The following is a 17,500-nucleotide window of genomic DNA, read 5'->3' as shown; positions in this document are numbered from 1 at the left end:
TCCCGAAGAGGAAACTCAAAGACTTTGGCTACTTCATGGGAAGGAAGAAGGACTCGCTGGAGAAGAGCCGAGTTGTGATGACCCCAAGGGGCGTGGCACAAAGGCAACCCAGTCAGATAATCCGTAGGGAGTCCCTTTATATTAACTCCAACTTTGACCCCCAATGTCCTGGTGACCTTCTGGGCTGGAGAAAAACTCTCCCAGGAACAGCCTTGGGCTGCAGAGAATCAAGTCCAAAACGTGGTCAACACAAACTGTAACTAAAAATCCAATCCAGGCAAGATGAGGTAATTGGTCTGGCAGGGCAAGAGAATGAAATCCAGATGTGAAGGAACGGCAGCAACTCAACACGGTTGGGAAGACGCCAGGAACAGCTAAGATGACACAAGGTCAATTCGCATTTGCTCCCAGAAGCCTGCCTTTCTTATCAACTCTCTTCCCAGCTCTGGCTAATGAAGGGGATCAAGGCCCTTTCCTTCCCCGTAAACCATGCAACCCATGTTGCTCCCTTCTCCCTTCCTCCCTTGCGTGCCCTAGGATGAAGAGAGGGTGGGCCTGGGTCTTCCTCTGAATTTCCTCTCCCTTGTTCTACCTCTCCCCTGCTCTGCCGAGCCGGACTTTGCCCTTCCCCAGTTCCCTCCACAGCCAATGGAGTCACACTCCCGCTCCCAGTCAGCTGTTCGTTTTCTTCCTCGTATTCAGACTCCGATGGGGCATGACAGAAATGTTGGGAATGAGGGAACGCAAAAAAAGAAGGAGACGGCAGAGAAGGAGGGGGTTGGAGCAAATCCATGGTGCTGTCAGCGTATTGTTGAAACGGACCCCAGAAGATGGTAGAGGAGAGGAAGGCCTGGAGGAACGTTGTCCATGGGGCAGCTTGGGGGTTGGGGGGGCCAGAGACCTGAAGGGATGGCCATCAGGAAGGACACCCCACATACAGCCCAAGGGTGACCATTCATATTTCAAGGGTCAAAGGGCAGGAACTAGGAATGTCCAGTCTAGAGGAAAGAAGATCCGGGGGCGGATATGATAGCGGGGTTCCAATATTTGTGGGGCTGCCTCAAAGAGGAGGAGGTCCCCCCTCTGGCCAGGTGAGCCAGCAGCCAGTGACCCATGTCTTGGGGTTGATGCGGCCCATAGAAGTGACCGCCCCCCCCCAGCCCATAAGCCACGGTGTAAATCTATTTTTCCCGCTCTGGCCAGAGATTGCAAATTGCTGACTGCGCCCCTTCAGCCATCTGTCGGCCTCTCCTTGCGCTCACTGCCAGATATTAAGGAATTAATTAATCTAAAAATGGACCGACCCAGGTTTCCTTCTTGACAATGTGAAAAAAAGGAGGAATCAGGCCAGTTCTTGGCTCAGCGCAAAAAGTGGTTATTATCGGTGTTTTTTTTTTAAACTTGGCAACTTTAAAATGGGTGGGCTTCCACTCCCAGAATCCCCCCCACCCAGCCTGCTTTAAGACAGGTGGATTTCTACGCCCGGAATTCCTCAACCAGCCTGCTTTTAAGAGGGGTGGGCTTCCACTCCCAGAATCCCCCAGCCAGCATGTCCATAATCCTGGATGGCTGGAAGCTGCCTAAATTGTGGATTGGCAATGCATAAACTAGTTAAATTAAAAGATAGATGACGACAGATAGATAGATAGATAGATAGATAGAGTGAGTAGATGTGTGTGTGTGTGTGTGTGTGTGTGTGTAGGTCGATAGGTAGGTAGGTAGAGAGAGAGGTGATAGAGAAAGATGACAGATAGATAGATAGATAGATAGATAGATAGATAGATAGATAGATAGATACAGTAGATATGTGTGTGTGTGTGTGCGTAGGTAGGTAGGTAGGTAGAGAGAGAGGTGATAGAGAAAGATGACAGACACAGACAGACAGATAGATAGATAGATAGATAGATAGATGGATAGATAGATAGATAGATAGATGATAGATAGATAGTAGATTGATAGATGATAGATAGATAGATGATAGATAGATAGATAGATAGAGATATGTGTGTGTGTGTGTGTGTAGGTAGGTAGGTAGGTAGAGAGAGAGGTGATAGAGAAAGATGACAGACACAGACAGATAGATAGATAGATAGATAGATAGATAGATAGATAGATAGATAGATAGATAGATAGATGATAGATAGATGATAGATAGATAGATAGATAGATAGATAGAGATATGTGTGTGTGTGTGTGTGTGTGGGGTAGGTAGGTAGGTAGAGAGAGAGGTTGATAGAGAAAGATGACAGATACAGACAGATAGATAGATAGATAGATAGATAGATAGATAGATAGATAGATGATAGATAGATAGTAGATTGATAGATGATAGATAGATGATAGATAGATAGATAGATAGATAGATAGATAGATAGATAGAGGTGTGTGTGTGTGTGTGTGTGTGTGTGTAGGTAGGTAGGTAGGTAGGTAGAGAGAGGTGATAGAGAAAGATGACAGACATAGATAGATAGATAGATAGATAGATAGATAGATAGATAGATAGATAGATGTAGGTGGGTCTGAGAGAGAGGTGATAGAGATGACAGACAGACAGATAGGTAGGTAGGTAGGTGGGTAGGTAGGATATAGATGGAACTATATATATAGATGCCATTTATTGTAATTTTAAATAGAAAAAAGAATTCGACAAATAGATAAATAGGCAAAATTATAAACGTACAAAGATAGATCAAACAATAAATTGATAGATAAGTAAATTAATGGATAAATCCATGGATAAACAACCCCAAGGTCAGGAGGAAACCCTGTCCTAGGTGAATGGGCGGCGCCCAGACCCTCCAATGGCTCCGCCCTGCCTTACATCCAGTGCATAAGTCGGATCTGTCAAACTAAACGGCGCATTCGTTCTGCCCATCCGCTTCTCCTCCTGTGCCGGGCTGGTGACCTGAGCCAAAAAGGGGAACTTGGCGCTGCCAGAGGAGTGGACGATTGGTGTGTCAGAATCAAGGACCAGAGCAAATTCGGCGCCAGGGCAGGCATAGGAACGCTTATTTGTCCACAATCTGGAAATCCATCAGCCGAAATGGGCTCCAACGGGCCATCTTCTACATCAAGGGAGCATTGGGGCAAGAAACATTGCGGAAGAAACGGAGCAACATGCGGCTCGTGGTCAGTCCTTGGACAGAAAGATGACGGCAGTCCGAGGCACATCAATCAGTACAGGAAGGTCCTTGACTTTTAGATTAGGTTAAGAGAGTTGGAAGGGACCCTGTAGGTCATCTAGTCCAACCCCCTGCCCAAGCAGGAGACCCTATACTAGTCTCTTCTTGAAAGCCTCCAGGGATGAAGCTCCCACAACTTCCGAAGGCAACTTCTGTCCTATCGGTTAATTGTTCTCACTGTCAGAAAGTTTCTCCTTATTTCCAGGTTGAATCTCTCCTGGTTCAGTCTCCATCCATTGTTCCTTGTCTGGCCTTCAGGTGCCTCGGAGAATAGCTTGACCCCCTTCCTCCTCTCTGGGGCAGCCCCTCAAATATTGGAAGATGCTCTCCTGTCTCCCCTGGTCCTTCTCTTCCCTAGATTAGCCAGGCCAGGTTCCTGCAAGCGTCCATCGTATGTTTTAGCCTCCAGTCCCCTCATCCTCCGGGTTGCTCTTCTCTGCACTTTTTCCAGAGTCTCAACATCTTTTTTATAGTGAGGTGACCAAAACTGGGTGCAGGACTCCAGGTGTGGCCTTACTAAGGATGGATAGATAGAGAGAGAGGGAGAGGGAGAAAGAGAGAGATGATAAACAGACAGACAGACAGGCTACAGATAGACAGACTAGCCAGGCCCAGTTCCCGCAACCGTCCGTCGTATGTTTTAGCCTCCAGTCCCCTAATCATCCTAGTTGCTCTTCTCTGCACTTTTTCTAGAGACTTAACATCTTTTTTTAATAGTGTGGTGACCAAAACTGGATGCAGGACTCTAGGTGTGGCCTTACTAAGGCTTTATAGAGTGGTATTAGTACCACTACTTCATGTATCCGGTACACAGTGACGTTGTATAATTATGGATAGTTCTGTATATTAAAGCAAATGTATAATAAACATATATTAAAAAGAAGAAGGAGAAGGAGAAGAAGGAGAAGGAGAAAGAGAAGAAGAAGAAGAAGAAGAAGAAGAAGAAGAAGAAGAAGAAGGAGGAGGAGGAGGAGGAGGAGAGAAGAAGAAGAAGAAGAAGAAAGAGAAGGAGAAGAAGAAAGAGAAGGAGGAGGAGAAGAAGAAGAAGAAGAAGAAGAAGAAGAAGAAGAAGAAGAAGAAGAAGAAGAAGAAGAAGAAGAAGAAGAAGAAGAAGAAGAAGAAGAAGAAGAAGAAGAAGAAGAAGAAGAAGAAGAAGAAAGGCCTTCTCCGTGGTGACTCCCTCCCTGCAGAGATAAAATTGGTATTTCTATTGGCACTCTTTCCCAAGGCCCTGAAGATATGGAGCCCACGCCCATCAAATAGTTGGTTTGGCTGTTATCACCAGGAAGTAGGCAGAAATTGGGTCTCATAGTTGGGTTTTTACTTCAGTAAGCTGTCCACCCAGTATGAGTTGGATGGTCATACGAATTTCTTAATAAATAACAAACCAATGACAAATTGTATCCTCAAGGCCATTATATTTTTCCTGCTGGTTACATTTGTCTGGAAAAGCTCATATGGGGCGTGGGGGGGGCATAGTAGTGACCTCCCCAGCCCATAAGCCACGGTGTAAATCTATTTTTCCCTCTCTGGCCAGAGATTGCAAATTGCTGACTGCGCCCCTTCAGCCATCTGTCGGCCTCTCCTTGCCGCTCGCTGCCAGATATTAAGGAATTAATTAAACTAAAATGGACCAACCCAGGTTTCCTTCTTGACAATGTGAAAAAGGAGGAATCAGGCCAGTTCTTGGCTCAGCGCAAAAAGTGGTTCTTACCAGTGTTTTTAAACTTGGCAACTTTAAAATGGATGGACTTCCACTCCCAGAATCCCCCAGCCAGCCTGCTTTAAGAGGGGAGGACCTCCACTCCCAGAATCCCCAGCCAGCCTTCTTTAAGAGGGAGGGCTTCCACTCCCAGAATCCCCAGCCAGGATGCTTTAAGAGGGAGGACTTCCGCTCCCAGAATCCCCAGCCAGCCTGCTTTAAGAGGGGTGGGCTTCCACTCCCAGAATCCCCAGCCAGGATGCTTTAAGAGGGGAGGACCTCCACTCCCAGAATCCCCAGCCAGCCTTCTTTAAGAGGGGAGGGCTTCCACTCCCAGAATCCCCCAGCCAGGATGCTTTAGAGGGGAGGACCTCCACTCCCAGAATCCCCCAGCCAGCCTGCTTTAAGAGGGGAGGGCTTCCACTCCCAGAATCCCCCAGCCAGCCTGCTTTAAGAGGGGAGGACCTCCACTCCCAGAATCCCCCAGCCAGCCTGCTTTAAGAGGAAGGACTTCCACTCCCAGAATCCCCAGCCAGCCTGCTTTAAGAGGGGAGGGCTTCCACTCCCAGAATCCCCAGCCAGCCTGCTTTAAGAGGGAAGGACTTCCCACTCCCAGAATCCCCAGCCAGGATGCTTTAAGAGGAGGACCTCCACTCCCAGAATCCCCAGCCAGCCTGCTTTAAGAGGGGTGGACTTCCGCTCCCAGAATCCCCAGCCAGCCTGCTTTAAGAGGGGAGGACTTCCACTCCCAGAATCCCCCAGCCAGGATGCTTTAAGAGGAGGACTTCCGCTCCCAGAATCCCCAGCCAGCCTGCTTTAAGAGGTGGGCTTCCACTCCCAGAATCCCCCAGACAGCCTGCTTTAAGAGGGAGGACTTCCACTCCCAGAATCCCCCAGCCAGCCTGCTTTAAGAGGAGGACTTCCACTCCCAGAATCCCCAGCCAGCCTGCTTTAAGAGGAGGACTTCCACTCCCAGAATCCCCCAGCCAGCCTGCTTTAAGAGGGGAGGACTTCCACTCCCAGAATCCCCCAGCCAGCCTGCTTTAAGAGGGGAGGACTTCCACTCCCAGAATCCCCCAGCCAGCCTGCTTTAAGAGGGAGGACTTCCACTCCCAGAATCCCCAGCCAGCCTGCTTTAAGAGGGAAGGACTTCCACTCCCAGAATCCCCAGCCAGGATGCTTTAAGAGGGGAGGACCTCCACTCCCAGAATCCCCCAGCCAGCCTGCTTTAAGAGGGGTGGACTTCCGCTCCCAGAATCCCCAGCCAGCCTGCTTTAAGAGGGGAGGACTTCCACTCCCAGAATCCCCAGCCAGCCTGCTTTAAGAGGGGAGGACTCCACTCCCAGAATCCCCAGCCAGCCTGCTTTAAGAGGGAGGGCTTCCACTCCCAGAATCCCCCAGCCAGCCTGCTTTAAGAGGAGGACTTCCACTCCCAGAATCCCCAGCCAGGATGCTTTAAGAGGGAGGACTTCCACTCCCAGAATCCCCAGCCAGGATGCTTTAAGAGGGGAGGACTTCCACTCCCAGAATCCCCAGCCAGCCTGCTTTAAGAGGGGAGGACTTCCACTCCCAGAATCCCCAGCCAGCCTGCTTTAAGAGGAGGGCTTCCACTCCCAGAATCCCAGCCAGCCTGCTTTAAGAGGGAGGACTTCCACTCCCAGAATCCCCAGCCAGCCTGCTTTAAGAGGGGAGGACTTCCACTCCCAGAATCCCCCAGCCAGGATGCTTTAAGAGGGGAGGACTTCCACTCCCAGAATCCCCCAGCCAGCCTGCTTTAAGAGGGAGGGCTTCCACTCCCAGAATCCCCAGCCAGCCTGCTTTAAGAGGGAGGACTTCCACTCCCAGAATCCCCAGCCAGCCTGCTTTAAGAGGGAGGACTTCCGCTCCCAGAATCCCCAGCCAGGATGCTTTAAGAGGGAGGACTTCCGCTCCCAGAATCCCCAGCCAGCCTGCTTTAAGAGGGGAGGACCTCCACTCCCAGAATCCCCCAGCCAGGATGCTTTAAGAGGGGAGGACCTCCCACTCCCAGAATCCCCCAGCCAGGATGCTTTAAGAGGAGGACCTCCACTCCCAGAATCCCCCAGCCAGCCTGCTTTAAGAGGGGAGGGCTTCCACTCCCAGAATCCCCCAGCCAGCCTGCTTTAAGAGGAGGACTTCCACTCCCAGAATCCCCAGCCAGCCTGCTTTAAGAGGGTGGACTTCACTCCCAGAATCCCCCAGGCAGCCTGCTTTAAGAGGAGGACCTCCACTCCCAGAATCCCCAGGCAGCCTGCTTTAAGAGGAGGACTTCCACTCCCAGAATCCCCAGGCAGCCTGCTTTAAGAGGGTGGACTTCCCCCCAGAATCCCCCAGGCAGCCTGCTTTAAGAGGGGAGGGCTTCCACTCCCAGAATCCCCCAGGCAGCCTGCTTTAAGAGGGGAGGACTTCCACTCCCAGAATCCCCAGGCAGCCTGCTTTAAGAGGGGAGGACCTCCACTCCCAGAATCCCCCAGGCAGCCTGCTTTAAGAGGAGGACCTCCACTCCCAGAATCCCCCAGCCAGCCTGCTTTAAGAGGAGGACCTCCACTCCCAGAATCCCCCAGCCAGCCTGCTTTAAGAGGAGGACTTCCACTCCCAGAATCCCCAGGCAGCCTGCTTTAAGAGGGGAGGACTTCCACTCCCAGAATCCCCAGGCAGCCTGCTTTAAGAGGGAGGACCTCCACTCCCAGAATCCCCCAGCCAGCCTGCTTTAAGAGGGAGGACTTCCACTCCCAGAATCCCCCAGCCAGCCTGCTTTAAGAGGAGGACTTCCACTCCCAGAATCCCCAGGCAGCCTGCTTTAAGAGGAGGACCTCCACTCCCAGAATCCCCCAGCCAGCCTGCTTTAAGAGGGGAGGACTTCCACTCCCAGAATCCCCCAGGCAGCCTGCTTTAAGAGGGAGGACTTCCACTCCCAGAATCCCCCAGCCAGCCTGCTTTAAGAGGAGGGCTTCCACTCCCAGAATCCCCCAGCCAGGATGCTTTAAGAGGGGAGGACTTCCGCTCCCAGAATCCCCCCAGCCAGCCTGCTTTAAGAGGAGGGCTTCCACTCCCAGAATCCCCCAGCCAGCCTGCTTTAAGAGGGGAGGACTTCCACTCCCAGAATCCCCAGCCAGCCTGCTTTAAGAGGGGAGGACTTCCACTCCCAGAATCCCCCAGCCAGCCTGCTTTAAGAGGAGGACTTCCACTCCCAGAATCCCCCAGCCAGCCTGCTTTAAGAGGGGAGGACTTCCACTCCCAGAATCCCCCAGCCAGCCTGCTTTAAGAGGAGGACCTCCACTCCCAGAATCCCCCCAGCCAGGATGCTTTAAGAGGGGAGGACTTCCACTCCCAGAATCCCCAGCCAGGATGCTTTAAGAGGGAGGACCTCCACTCCCAGAATCCCCAGCCAGGATGCTTTAAGAGGGGAGGACCTCCACTCCCAGAATCCCCCAGCCAGCCTGCTTTAAGAGGGGAGGGCCTCCACTCCCAGAATCCCCAGCCAGCCTGCTTTAAGAGGAGGGCCTCCACTCCCAGAATCCCCCAGCCAGCCTGCTTTAAGAGGGGAGGGCTTCCACTCCCAGAATCCCCCAGGCAGCCTGCTTTAAGAGGAGGACTTCCACTCCCAGAATCCCCCAGGCAGCCTGCTTTAAGAGGGGAGGACTTCCACTCCCAGAATCCCCCAGGCAGCCTGCTTTAAGAGGGAGGACCTCCACTCCCAGAATCCCCAGCCAGCCTGCTTTAAGAGGGGAGGGCTTCCACTCCCAGAATCCCCAGGCAGCCTGCTTTAAGAGGGGAGGGCTTCCACTCCCAGAATCCCCAGGCAGCCTGCTTTAAGAGGGGAGGACTTCCACTCCCAGAATCCCCAGCCAGCCTGCTTTAAGAGGGGAGGACTTCCACTCCCAGAATCCCCCAGGCAGCCTGCTTTAAGAGGGGAGGACTTCCACTCCCAGAATCCCCCAGCCAGCCTGCTTTAAGAGGGAGGGCTTCTACTCCCAGAATCCCCCAGCCAGCCTGCTTGAAGAGGGGAGGACTTCCACTCCCAGAATCCCCAGCCACCAAAATTGCCAAATTTGAGAACTGTAAGCGGACTGTAATTTCTCCTCCTCCATTCCCTTGAACCTGACACCCCCAGCCGACTGCCTCTGGCCATGGAGGCTCGATTTCCCCTTCCCCTGGCGCTCTGCAGAGGAAGGAGGTTAATTTCTCCGGTGGGCAACCCGGAATTCTGTTCGGCTTCCGAGGCAGCCCCTCCCTGGGAAGGATTCCGCTTCTTCGCAATAAACTTTCCCCGGATTAATTTTGCGTTTTGCTATTTGATTCCCTCCAATTGGCCATTATGTCGAAAAGGATAATATCTCCCCAGGGCCTTACGTTTAATTTTTTTTTCCTCCCCTTTAATTTATTTATTTTCGCCTGTAGTCTATAATGAGCGTAAATGTATTAGTTGTGTGTGCGGCATTTTCTGGAGTTTGGTTTTATTTCCTTGTAGGAGGTCTAATGATGGCCTGGAAATCTGGGGTGTTTGGGGCCCCCCCAGGTGGGCTGGGACCCTACACTCATTGGGTGAGGTCAGAAAAGTCAAGATGGCCACCGTGAGCATGGGGCGAAAGCTTTTTTTAAAATAACATTTGTTGCCAATTAGGTAAAGAAAAAAGAGTTGGAGCTTTTGTTGTGCCCTTCCCCACCCCCAGTGGCCAGCGGGGTAGATTCAGACAGGGAGGAGGTTGGGGAAGGGACATAGGCCAGTCCTGGAGACTGGGGAAGGCTCTGAGGAGGGCTCTGCATCGGAGGCAGAGTTGGGGCCAGGGTCCTCCGAACAGTTATCAGCTGCTTTCGGGGTCGGCGATCAGTGGGGAAGAAGAACAGCTGGAGCCTGTTCCCAGTGTGCGCATGCACAGAGCTGCCAGAAGAAGGGAATAACTGAGGAAGAAGAGGCAGAGATGGGGCCAGGGCCATGTGACAGTTATCAGCTGACTTCGGAGTCGGAGATCAGCGGGGAAGAAGAACAGCTGGAGCCTGTTCCCAGTGTGCACATGCACAGAGCTGCCAGAAGAAGGGAACAGCTGAGGAACAAGAGGCAGAGATGGGGCCAGGGCCATGTGAGTTATCAGCTGCCTTCGGAGTCGGAGATCAGTGGGGAAGAAGAACAGCTGGAGCCTGTTCCCAGTGTGCACATGCACAGAGCTGCCAGAAGAAGGGAATAGCTGAGGAAGAAGAGGCAGAGATGGGGCCAGGGACATCCAACAGTTATCAGCTGCCTTTGGAGTCGGAGATCAGTGGGGAAGAAGAATAGCTGTTCTCCAGTGTGCGCATGCACAGAGCTGCCAGAAGAAGGGAACAGCTAAGGAACACGGGCTCGACTTGGGAGTAAAGCCACAGGGGGACGGTGAACGGCTCCTCCCAGAGGGAATAAAGAGGAGCGAAAGGAGAGTGGTGCTTGCAGGAGACAATTAGTTCATTTCATTAGTGTGAAGATCTGTTCCTGACTTCTTGCCAACTAATTGCTGCTACAGCGTGGCGTTTGGGAGCTATCGGCCTGGCAACTCTCCGAGCCTGATCCAGGTCTGGAGTTGCGAAATCTCTTGAAAGACTGTTAGCCGGGACTTGGCTGGAGAGGAATTCAGTGTAAACGAAATTAAGAGGGGTTTTTCTTGGGACGAGGAGTCGGCTTGATGATCTCTGGAAGCCTGGGTCAGGATAGCTTTCATCGCATGGTCCCCGGGCGCTACCTTGACTTTGGATGGATGCCCGTAGGTTCCCCTCACTCAACCCTCTTCCTAAACCAGCGGGTGAAAAATAGGAAATGCAAAGGCTGGCGGTGCCTTTTTTTTTTGCTCCGTCCGTTTCTGCTCCCAAATTCCTCCCGCTTGGCTCTTTGCAACCCCCACTCAAAGAAGGATGTTTGCATTCTCTTTGGGCGAGAGAAGGAGTCCTCTCTTTACGACAGGTGAGTGGGCCAGTGTCCAGGGCTGATGGGCTTCAGGAATTCTGTGGGGACTGAAGCCCCGAGGCTGACAAAGGGATCGCGGCTCTCCAGGGACCTCAGAGAGAAAGTCTGGTCTTTCCGTGGGGAGGTGCAGGCCGAAGTTCAACCTGCGAGTTAACAGCAGCCACGACTAGCAGCCTGGCTGCCCATCCCCAGGTTACGACGCGTCAGAGAAGGGAAAAGGAGGTGAGAAAGTCGTAGGACCGCAGACAAGAGAAGGGGATCTTTCTTTCTTTCTTTCTTTTTCTTTCTTTCTTTCTTTCCTTCCTTCCTTCCTTCCTTCCCTTCCTTCCTTCCTTCCTTCCTTCCTTCCTTCCTTCCTTCCTTCTTTCTTTCTTTTTTCTTTTCTCTCTCTCTTTTATCTCCCACTCTTTCTTTCTTCCCTTTCTCTTTCTCTTTTTCTTCCTTCCTTTCTCTTTCTCTTTCTTTTTCTTCTTTCTTTCCTCTTTTTTTGTTTGTCTCTTTTTCTTTCTCTTTTGTTTTTCTTTTCTTTCTTTCTTTCTTTCTTTGTCGCTGTCTTTATCTTTCCTTCTTTCTTTTTCTTTCTATCACTTTCTCTCTCTTCCTTCCTTCCATCCTTCCTTCCTTTCTCCTGATGTTACCTCGTTGGGTCATTAAACATCTGCAAGAAAACAACCAATCTGACAGTACCAAGGACCCCACGGGCCACAGGCCTCCTCTTATTTTTCCTCCTCCTCCTCCTCCTCCTCCTCCTCCTCTCTCTCCTCCCTCTCGTCTTCTTCATCTTCTTCCTCCTCCTCCTCCCTCTCTTCTTCTTCATCAATCATTCCTTCTTCCTAGCCTTCCTCCTATACATATCTTCTTCCTTCTTCCTATATATATATCGTCATACATATATGACGAACACAATACAGAAACCTGATGATGGCAGATGAGATTCTGCCGAAAACGTCACCACAATTTTAAAAGCACAACTACAATGACGTGGGAAAATATAGGGTGATTGCAGCCAAACTGCGCAAGGCTTGTACGCCGAGCGACACAAGGGAGGATAATGAAATTCCCACCTGGGAGGGATGGGTTGGGATGGTGGGAGAATCTGCTGAGATTGCAAAACCGAACTACTTGGTGAAAGGAGGAAACACGCACACACACAAACACACAACACACACACAAGAACTTTTCAAAAAAAGATGGAAGGTTTCCAATCTTTTTGAAAAGTTCTTGTGTTTTGGATGAAAGGGAGGGTGGCTGGACATGATAGGACGAAGAGTCAGAGGACGGTGGATGAAAGAAAGTATGGTCTGATGAAATGACAGGATGTGTTGGAAAGGATTGTGCATCAAGTCTGTTGGGCGGAAGGAGATGATACGATTGATTGACAGGATCCGTGTTGGAGAGGAAAGTTAAATTTCCTTAAGTCTGTTGTTATTTTTCTAGAACTGATGATGTTACCTAGTTTGGTTAGTGAGACATCTTCAAGGAAAAGCACCAAGATCAAAGACCACCAAGGATCCCACAGTTGTCCTCCTCCTCCTCCTCCTCTTCCTCCCCCCTCCTCCTCCTCCCCCCTTATTCCACTCACTTCTAGCATGGATGATGTTCCCTAGTTGGGTTATGAAATGTCTGTAAGAAAACAACCAAACTGAGAATCCAAGGAACCCCCAGCCTCCTCCCCTTACTTTTCCCCTCCTCCTCCTCCTCCTCCTCCTCCTCCTCCTCCTCCTCCTCCTCCTCCTCCTCCTCCTCCTCCTCCTCCTCCTCCTTCTCCTCCTCTTCTCCTTCTCTTTCTCCTCCCCCTCCCAACTATGATGATGATACCTAATTTGGTAATGAAACGTCTGCAAGAAAGCCACCAAGCTCAGAGAGCACCAAGGACCCCGCAGTCCTCCTCCTCCTCCTCCTCCCACTCCTCCCCCTTCTAGCACTGATGATGTTCCCTAGTCGGGTGATGAGACGCCTGCAAGGAAACCAGTTCAGAGAGCGCCAGGGACCCCTTATTTCTTATTTATTTCTTATTTCTATTTATTGGTCAAGCGTGTATTAGATAACAGATGCGTTATTTTATTTTATTTTATTTATTTTTGTCAATTGCTTTACGAGACAATAGGTACAAGTCAAACCATGGCGATGAATATACATGGTTACATATAATAAAAATAAAAATAAAAGAAACAATCGAACACGGTTACGATGACATGAAATGGGTACGAATAAAAGGGAGACAACCGGACAGGGACGGTAGGCGTGTCGGTGCGCTTATGCACCACCACCACCACCATCATCCTCCTCTTTTTCTTCTCCTGCACCCTTTTCTTCCCTTTTTCCCCCCCTCCCTTTCTGTTCTTTATTTTTATCTTTGGCTTTATACAAAACACCAGGGAAGAGGCCTGCCGGGGAGGATTAGAGGCCTTGCCAGAGGCTGCGTGGCAGGCGGGGGGCTTCGGAAGGCGGAAGGGGAAAGAATGGGAAAAGCACGGGGGAGGCCGGCAGGCTCGGGAATTCACAGGCCTCCTCCCCAATCGCCCCCTCCCCACGTCAGAGCTGAGGAGAAGGAAATTGACCCCCCCTCCTCTCTGGCTTCTCGGAGTGCGATAAAACACTGTGCCCCATGCCCACAATTCAGGCAATTCAGACAATTGCTGTGCATCTGCTGTGTTTATTATAGTCTTCCTGTACACACAGAGATTATATGCTGTATAGACAGTATAATCACACAGAGAGATGCGCACACACACTTACATCCTACGTGTGTGTGTGTGTGTGTGTGTGTGTGTGTATAGACACACACAAATGTAGGTGAATCATCTATCTTCCTTCTTCCCTCCCTCTCTTCCCTCCTTCCAGACCTCCCTCCCTCCCTCCATCTCCTCATTCCAGATGTTCCTCTTTCCCTCCTTCCAGACCTTCCTTCCTTCTCCCCTCTCTTCTCTCCTTCCAGACCTTCCTCCCTCCCTCCTTCTCTATCTCCCTCCAGATGTTCCTTCTTCCCTCCCTCTCTCCTTCCAGACCTCCCTCCTCCCTCCAGGTGTTCCTTCTTCCCTCCCTCTCTCCTTCCAGACCTCCCTCCCTCCCCTCCAGGTGTTCCTTCTTCCCTCTCTCCCTCTTTCCCTCCTTCCAGACCTTCCTTCCTTCTCCCCTCTCTTCTCTCCTTCCAGACCTTCCTCCCTCCCTCCTTCTCTCCCTCCCTCCAGATGTTCCTTCTTCCTCCCTCTCTCTCTCCTTCCAGACCTCCCTCCCTCCCTCCAGGTGTTCCTTCTTCCCTCCCCTCTTTCCCTCCTTCCAGACCTCCCTCCCTCCCTCCCTCCCCATTATAGAATCATAAGGAAGGTGCCAGACTAAAGTGGAGAGACCCTCACTCTGTTTGTGGTCTCTCTTTGGCCACGAAGCCTCCCTGGCCCAGTCTGGCCCAGAACCGCCCTCTCTGCTCCAGAGCCAGGATTGGTGTGTGTGTGTGTGTGTGTGTGTGTGTGTGTGTGTGTGTGTGCAGGAGGTTAAAGACCCCCCCCACTTCAGTCACACACTCTCCGTGCACCCATTGGGCCCAATCCTTCCACCTCTCCCTTAAGACATTCGACCCATAACCTTCCATGGTGAGCCTTCATCCCGCCTTGGACTGAGTTAACATCCTCCTCTTCCTCATCCCCAAAACCTGGTTTTGCAAGGTGACTAAGTAAGAAGAACCCCAAAAGGGTTAATTGCAGAGGAGGGTCCTGCTGGGGGGGGGGTGTCCAATAGCCAAAAAGCCAGAAGCAACCATACAATCCTAGCTACCCTACAAAAATACAGACTATCAGAGTTGGAAGGGACCTTGGAGGTCATCTAGTCCATCCCTCCACTCAAGCAGGAGACCCTACACCATTTCTGACAAGAGGGCAGTCCAGTCTCTTCTTGGAAGCCTCCAGGGATGATGAAGCTCCCACAATTTCTGAAGGCAACTTCTGTTCCATGGGTTGATGGTTCTCCCTGTCAAGAAAATGTCTCCTTATTTTCAGATTAAATCTCTCCTTGTTCAGTTTCCACCCATTGTTCCTTGTCTGGCCTTCGGGTGCCTTGGAGAATAGCTTGACCCCCTTCCTCCTCCTCTCTGGGGCAGCCCCTCAAATACTGGAAGATGCTCTCCTGTCTCCCCTGGTCCTTCTCTTCCCTAGACTAGCCAGGCCCAGTTCCTGCAACTGTCCGTCGTATGTTTGAGCCTCCAGTCCCCTCATCATCCTGGTTGCTCTTCTCTGTACTCTTTCTAGAGTCTCAATATCCTATTTTATAGTGTAGTGACCAAAACTGGATGCAGTACTCTAGGTGTGGCCTTACTCAGGCTTTATAGAGTGGTATTAGTCCCTCCCTTGATCTCAATTGTATCCCTCTGTTAACGCAACTTAGCATTGCCTTGGCTTTTTTGGCTGCTGCTGCAGACTGTTAATTCATATTTAGTTGGTTGTCCACTAAGACTCCAAGATCCCCCTCCCAGTTCCTGCTATTGAGCCTGGTTCCACCCAGTCTATTATATGTGTCCTTTGGGTTTTTCTTGCCTAAGTGGAGGACTTTCCTTTTCTCTATATTGAATTTCATTTTATTAGATAGGGCCCAGGGTTCCAGTCTGTCAAGATCCCTCTGGATCTTCAGCCTATCTTCTTCTTGGTTGTTGGCTATTCCTGTCAGCTTAGTATCATCTGCAAATTTGGTCAGTTCCCCTTCTATTCCCTCCTCTAAGTCGTTAATGAAGATATTGAAGAGTCCTGGGCCTAAGAGGGAACCTTGTGGCACCCCAATGCTTCCTTCCCTCCAGGTAGACGTAGACCTGTTAAGGACTACTCGTTGAGTATGGTTTGCCAGCCAGTTGCAAGTCCATCTGCTGGTGGTGCTATCTATCCCACTTTTTGCTAGCCACCCTCTTTTTAACCTCCCTCGCAGACCTCACCAGGCCAAAAAATAAAATAAAATATCTCTTTCCATTTCCGTAGACATTCCTAACACAGGGAGGGGAAGTTGGCCAATGCCCTCCCCTCTTCCCTCCGCGTCCTCTTCTTTCCCTTCTGCAAATCCTCATCGTTCAGCGGCATGGTTTCGCTTCGTTTTTTGTTGTTTTGTTGTTTTCCAGGGGGTCTTTACAAAAAAACAAAACAAAAAAAAACGAACGAGGAGCAAATTAGCTCCATTAAAACAAATAGCAAGCAAATGAACCCCCATTAAGCCGCCGTATTTTTAGTCCGCTCAGATGCCTCTCGCCCCCCCCCCCTCCCCAACAGCGCCCCCCACCTCACCCCCTTGCATGGAAACTGAGAAGGAGGCTTAATTTTGGAAGCCGGTGCAAAACGTAACTAAAAACAAAACAAAACACCCAAAGCCTTGGATAATTAATTTTTAGTGCGGCTTTCATTATCCCGTATTTCCTAGCTTATGAAAAAGGCAGCCGGCTCAAGGAGTGAAAGACTCCGGCAGCTTGCGAAACGTCTCGGCGATTTGCCAGTCCAGAGCCTGGCAGAGAGGCTGGACTTCAGATCCCATAAGCCACAGCTGGGAGATGGGGGTGCAGGGCAGGGGGGGCGGGGGAAAGGGTGGTATTGGGGAGAAGAGTCATCACCCCCCGCCTGCAATTCAACATTGGAACTGACTGGCAGAATATGAAGAAATGCTGCCTTGCATGAACAGAGGGATACTATCAGGATCCCATGAAGTGTTAATGCCCCTCTGTAAAGCCTTAGTAAGGCCTCTGTAAAGCCTTAGTAAGGCCACACCTGGAATTCGGCATCCAATGTTCCTCACCATGATATAAAGAAAAGATGTTGAGACTCTGGAAAGAGAGCAGAGAACCAGGAAGATGAGGAGACTGGAGGCCAAAACCTACGATGAACGGCTACAGAAATTGGGCCTGGCTAGTTAGTCTGTCTGTCTATCTATCTATCTATCTATCTATCTATCTATCTATCTATCTATCTATCTATCTATCGTGTGTGTGTCTGTGTGTCTGTCTATACATCTATATCATATCTATCTATCTATCTATCTATCGTGTGTGTGTCTGTGTGTCTGTCTATACATCTATATCATATCTATCTATCTATCTATCTATCTATCTATCTATCTATCTATCTATCTATCGTGTGTGTGTCTGTGTGTCTGTCTATACATCTATATCATATCTATCTATCTATCTATCTATCGTGTGTGTGTCTGTGTGTCTGTCTATACATCTATATCATATCATCTATCTATCTATCTATCTATCTATCTATCTATCTATCTATCTATCTATCTATCTATCGTGTGTGTGTCTGTGTGTCTGTCTATACATCTATATCATATCTATCTATCTATCTATCGTGTGTGTGTCTGTGTGTCTGTCTATACATCTATATCATATCTATCTATCTATCTATCTATCTATCTATCTATCTATCTATCTATCTATCTATCGTGTGTGTGTCTGTGTGTCTGTCTATACATCTATATCATATCTATCTATCTATCTATCTATCGTGTGTGTGTCTGTGTGTCTGTCTATACATCTATATCATATCTATTCATCTATCTATCTATCTATCTATCTATCTATCTATCTATCTATCGTGTGTGTCTGTGTGTCTGTCTATACATCTATATCATATCTATCTATCTATCTATCTATCGTGTGTGTGTCTGTGTGTCTGTCTATACATCTATATCATATCT

The sequence above is a fragment of the Pseudonaja textilis genome, chromosome 1 (genome assembly GCF_049901715.1).
Source record: "Pseudonaja textilis isolate UNSWEBS1 chromosome 1, rPseTex1.2, whole genome shotgun sequence".
Taxonomy (NCBI): domain Eukaryota; kingdom Metazoa; phylum Chordata; class Lepidosauria; order Squamata; family Elapidae; genus Pseudonaja; species Pseudonaja textilis.
The sequence above is the reverse complement of the archived record's forward strand: the minus strand, read 5'-3'. Positions refer to the sequence as shown.